This window comes from Copidosoma floridanum, unplaced genomic scaffold, assembly GCF_036245765.1.
Source record: "Copidosoma floridanum isolate Cflo_tuat_1 unplaced genomic scaffold, Cflo_Japanese_pri ptg000019l, whole genome shotgun sequence".
In the NCBI taxonomy this organism is placed as follows: domain Eukaryota; kingdom Metazoa; phylum Arthropoda; class Insecta; order Hymenoptera; family Encyrtidae; genus Copidosoma; species Copidosoma floridanum.
In genome coordinates this window covers 5,773,032-5,779,075 of record NW_028321896.1, presented here as the reverse complement: position 1 = coordinate 5,779,075, position 6,044 = coordinate 5,773,032, and positions in this window count along the sequence as shown.

The window sequence follows — 6,044 nt, the reverse complement described above, 5'->3', positions numbered from 1 at the left end:
GGTGAATATTTACTGATTGACCAGTTTAAATTTACCTTGATAAATTTTTTTTTTTTTTTCATGGTGATTACAGTTACTGATTCCTCGTTAACTAAAAGAGTAATTTTTACTCGTCAACACGGTAGAAATCAGGATTTAAAAAAAAGTAAAAAGCCCCCAGATAACCGAGTGCCACTATGGTTTACATTGTTAGTACAGAAATTTTCATGATTTTTTTTTTCCTCTCGGCGTTCGGCAATATCTGATGGACGTGCAAATAGATGGGAAAGGCGATAGGTCAACATTTCAAAAAATAAAATAAAATAAAATAAAACAAACTCGTGAATACCATCAAAAATAAATATACACGTCCCATACGGCGGGAAAAACATTTTAACTCGACGCGAGCTGTGTTCAATTAGCAAATTTCCCGTCCTCGTCCAACCTTTTTGTCCCCCACATTACTCCGCCGCGCGCGTCCAATCAACTGCATTTTTACCCAAAACTCGCTCGAACGAGAAAACAACGCTACACACTTTGCGCTGAATTTTTTTTCCCCCTCTCGTCCGAAACCTATACGCACAGATTGTCACGCGCGCGCACTTCAATTAATCGACTCACGGAATAAATAAATATGTTCCGAGCCGTACCAACGACGTTTATAGATACCCCAAATTGAAACGCCGCATCCAACAACGGTGGGATCTTCGCGAAGCCAGGGGCTCCGTAAATGCAAACGCGAAAAAATCCCCGTGGTATATATACATGCCCCTCTCTCGAATCAAGCGTCCGCATTACTCACCCGCGATTTACGCGCGACATCCTTAGCCCAAGGCAGTATATGTGTATAGGTGTACTCTCGATACCCAGGTAATGAATCATTCGTGCCCTCCCCCAGCAGACCTACCAAGGCTTCCCCCCCCTCCCGTGTACTGCGCGTGGTTTACATCATAATTCACGTCGTAACCATCACCGTCGCCTTTCGTTTTAATTAACAAAAGAATAATATACCAACAACGTATCTCAAGTGTGTGCACAATGTATACGTACAAGTGAGAAGGGATACATATACGTATGCATATTTCTCCGTGAGCGTATACGCACCCCCGTGGTTGTTCCTCGCAACTGTTTTTCTTTCCAACGCTGCATATGTAGGTATATATAAGTAGTACAACAACAACGCATGCGGGCCAACTCGGGTCCCCAAAGTGGGCACGAGCCCCCATAAATCTCTGTCCTCGACTGCCTCGACATCTCTCGGTGTATTTGCCGCGGTGGCACCCAGCCAACCAGACGAGCTCTCCCATACATCGGGTTACTGTACAAATATATGCGTGTATATACTATGTATATGACACAGCCGAAAATACACCCTTCCCTCCCATCTCCCCCGCCTCTCGCACCCTTGTTTCGCGTCCTTGCACGTGCAATACGCATTATAGTTTCACACCCGTGTCTATGCATGTATGGACCTTATGCGCCCCCTTTTATTCCGCTTTCGGCCGAGCAGGATGTGCCCGCGTATTATGTATATAGGCTACAGGTGCAAGGGTGGATGAAACACGCCTCTCGGTGCATGGCACATGGCCTACTTTCGTGCATGCAGTGCCTCATTGCCAACCCCCCCCCCCTGGCACTCGAAATCGACTCGATTTGATCGCCATCCCTTCTTTAGCTTTCCCGATGCAAAATCACCCGCACGTGGGCCAAGGGGTTGGAGGAATTTCGGCTTCGCTGACGGGTATACGGAGATTATACAGTTTGTTTTTTTTTTCCTGAATTTTACAAGAGATTCGAGCTTTTAGGAAGATATGTTTCCGATTTTGCTACCTTGGGAGCACCATCTCGGAACATTTCTTCCGGGAAGATGTTGAATACAGCGAAGTGTATCCCTTGCATTTCCTGCATTAGAAATTTACAAAATCTTGTCGTTTTTTTACGATTTTAAGAAGTATTTCTTGAAACCTAAATATTGACGGGGTCCCTTCAAGCATAGGTATGATGGGTTTTACCGGCATATGCGATTTACGATGATGCTAGCAGGCGCTAAACAGCTGAACGGCTTTTTTGATTCGAGGGTACAAAGAAATCCAAGATAAGAGAAGAACTAAAAAAAAAAAACAATTTTTCGAGAATCAAGATAATCTATAAATAGTTGGACTACAATTTGTCAACAAAATACCTGACGATTGACGTAACAATTGTTGCCTCGCTTATTTCTTTCTGAGTGATTGAATAGTTAAATTAATAATCACTTTTATGACGTACATTATTTTAGGAAAATTTGCTAGGCTATGGTATCCGCTGCGGAGGGTCTATTGGAGCCGATTTATTAGACCCTCCGATCACTTTATAAAAATTCACTAAGGGTCCGCAGCGGAGGGTCTATTGGAGCCGATTTATTAGACCCTACGCTCACTTTATAAAAATTCAATAAGAAAACTTGCAAGACTATGTTGTCCGCAGCGGAGGGTCTATTGGAGCCGATTTGTTAGACCCTCCGCTCACTTTATAAAAATTCACTAAGTGTCCGCAGCGGAGGGTCTATTGGAGCCGATTTATTAGACCCTACGCTCACTTTATAAAAATTCATTAAGAAAACTTGAGAGGCTATAGTGTCCGCAGCGGAGGGTCTATTGGAGCCGATTTGTTAGACCCTCCGATCACTTTATAAAAATGCACTAAGTGTCCGCAGCGGAGGGTCTATTGGAGCCGATTTATTAGACCCTACGCTCACTTTATAAAAATTCATTAAGAAAACTTGAGAGGCTATAGTGTCCGCAGCGGAGGGTCTATTGGAGCCGATTTGTTAGACCCTCCGCTCACTTTATAAAAATTCACTAAGTGTCCGCAGCGGAGGGTCTATTGGAGCCGATTTATTAGACCCTACGCTCACTTTATAAAAATTCATTAAGAAAACTTGAGAGGCTATAGTGTCCGCAGCGGAGGGTCTATTGGAGCCGATTTGTTAGACCCTCCGATCACTTTATAAAAATGCACTAAGTGTCCGCAGCGGAGGGTCTATTGGAGCCGATTTATTAGACCCTACGCTCACTTTATAAAAATTCATTAAGAAAACTTGAGAGGCTATAGTGTCCGCAGCGGAGGGTCTATTGGAGCCGATTTATTAGACCCTATCCTCATTCCTCGAAATTATCGATGAATATATATTTGACTCAAAGACCGACGGCCGATAAGAGATGTATGTCAGGGCCCTTACATATCGGCGAAAATGTAAGATTCCTGACATACCGACACATGACCGTCGGTAAGTATGTTTGTGTGGCGGGTCACTGTCATACCGGCCGTAGGTACAACCGACCGTCGGTACGACAGATTCCGTCCACATAAATTTTACCGACGTGTGCCTGAACAACCTGAATTTATTTACAGTTGGTATGTCAGGGCTCTGCGATAAATTTTTTATCGGCCGTCAGTCGCTATAAACATATATATTGCGAATATTATAATTATAATTATAATATTCGCATGCATGCATCGAAGGACGAAATTCAGAGAAAATTAGCGCTGCCAAATAAAGAATCCCACTAGCCTAGTCATTGTCACTAGGATTTTCTTGAAAAAAAAATATGGTGTTTTTCAGTTTGTAATCAGCCCCGCTAAATGGTGCTGATCGAAAACTGGGAAAAAAAACATTAAAAACATAAAACAACCAAAAAATGATTTACACCATATTCGCGTAAGTCTCTCTAAAAGTTATTGAATGATCTTGTTCTATTAATCTCTTTTAAAAATGTAATATTTATGTTGTCAAATATTTCAATTACAGGAAAAATTGATGAAAATATTTTCTTTCTCTCAGCGATTTTTTTATGCTTTCTTTTTATACATTATTTAACTTGAAAAAACTTGGAATAATCATGGATCACCACCAGACGTTTAAGGCAGAATATACTTATAATTAGGTTAACTGCACCTAATCTGCTATTTTGGACATTTGACAAACACCGAAATCCCGTCTCATTTTCACGTTCGTTGAAATAAATGAAAAATGAAATTTGAAGACGGCAAGCCATCAAATTTTACCTATCTCAGAATAGACAGCTTTGCCTCTTATAGTTAAATAGTAACAAGACATTGTTACTATCAGTTTTAGTGCTGCTATTAGAATTTTTAATGAATTGCTTAAATGTTTACTCCAGCTAATTAGAAAGACTTTAAAATTAATTCCAAAATCGAGTCCCTCAAAAAATTCAGTTGACAATTGATTTTTTTTGAGCCAAACAATAGAAGTCTTTTCCAACATGACAATACCAAAATTTTTTTGTACAATTTCATACAAACCAATTGACTTTTATGTTTCTTTTGCCACTTATGTTATATACATAACTATTAATTAAACCAGCATAATGTAATGCATATATATATATATATATATGATCGTGATGGTCTATTAATGACTTTCTTTCTTATACACCGAGCGTATCGAATTGCTGTACTTAAATATAAGAAAGGCCAGACCTCCCCTATTGACTCTATCACGTGCGCAGTAAACTTGAGTGGTTTTTTTTTCTTTTTTTTTTTTTTTTTTTTATCAATGTAAACGCTTAGCCGGAGATAGGAAGCAGTGCAGTAGCAGCACCAAAGTACAGAAGATCCAAGAGAGTACGCGAGAGATAAGGAGAATTATAAATACACACCCACAAGGATGTTTGTATGGAGGTACTTAAAGTAGGACTTGCGCAAATGAAGAAAAAAAAGGAGAGGGGACCCTCTCGAGTGAGATTATCGTTGCTGAAACGAATCATCTCCTCCGTAGCATGTTTTTTTGTGAAAGCGCATGTAGGTACGTAGCACAATAAAAATTGTGTCCCTCGCTTGCGATGGAGGAAAGAAAAAAGGATGGTCCTGCAAAGAATGACACGATCTCCCGTTAAATCGAGTGGAACCCCGTGGATCGGGGCAAAAACAGCTCTGTTTAGCGAAAGAAAAAACAAACAGATGTTAATCCGCAGTCCGCGGTCGGGTTGTTTCTCTCTCTCTCTCTCTCTCTCTCTCTCTGTCCCATACACAGATATTTCCCTCCCCTATACTTCAAAGGGGGCTGTTCCCGTGGCCTTGACGTTCTCCGGTGCATATACACACGTAACATTGCGATGGGAACCAGATCGAGCTGTCCTACGGCATCAACTGCCGGGGAACTCGGTGAGTATTTACTTTTCGGCGACGCTCCAACGGCCGAAGGATATACTGACACTTTTAAAGCTGGTTTTCGGAGCCAAGGCAGAGTCGAGTGGGTTCCGTAAAGCAAACACACATCACCGCTGTATAAATTCGAAATGTCCACAAGATTAGAAAAAAAAAAAAGCAGGATTGTTTTCGTCGAGGTCCTTTTCGTACAATTACCGGGGGTAGGAATAAAAAAAGGTCTTCTTGCGAATGAGTCTTCAAAACAGAAATTTCCATTTCGGTAAGTAGAGCCCCGAGTTGTGCGGCTCGCCGGAGCAAGAGAGGAAAGAAACAAAAAATTCCAAGACGTACACTTAAATGCCATCTGTCAAAACGTACGAGGGGCATATACGTACCCATACATCTTTCCGTATGGGTATATACCTACTTAAGAGATGACGCGGGCGAGGAGGAGGGCCGCGATATATGGGCGTAGTCAACGATGCGACGAGTCGATAAGATATTCCCGGCGAGTGCATGTGTAAGAGTACAGCCTGACGGGCGAAAAACGAGCCATTACCTAAGAATAGTCAATTAGCCGGCGTGGCCGTCCCCGACGCGATTATCTCGCCCAATGATCGAGGGAGAGGAAAGAAGAAGGAAAACAGCCCGAAACAAAGTGAAAATTCTCAGCCTCGGACGAGGGTGGAGGAGAAAAAAAGGAGAGAACCATCCGCCGTGCGTGTACATGACTTGTAAAACAGTAGAGTTCTCGCGGTAGGTAGTTAGAGGTATAAGTGGCTCCCTGTACACGTATGTACATGTACGTGGGCACTTGGTGAATAATAAAAGTGAGGCTGGCGATTGCTGGGTTATAAAACGGTATACAAAGGGAAGAGAGGGTGGGAGTCGTTTGTTTCACTTTTCGGAGGACA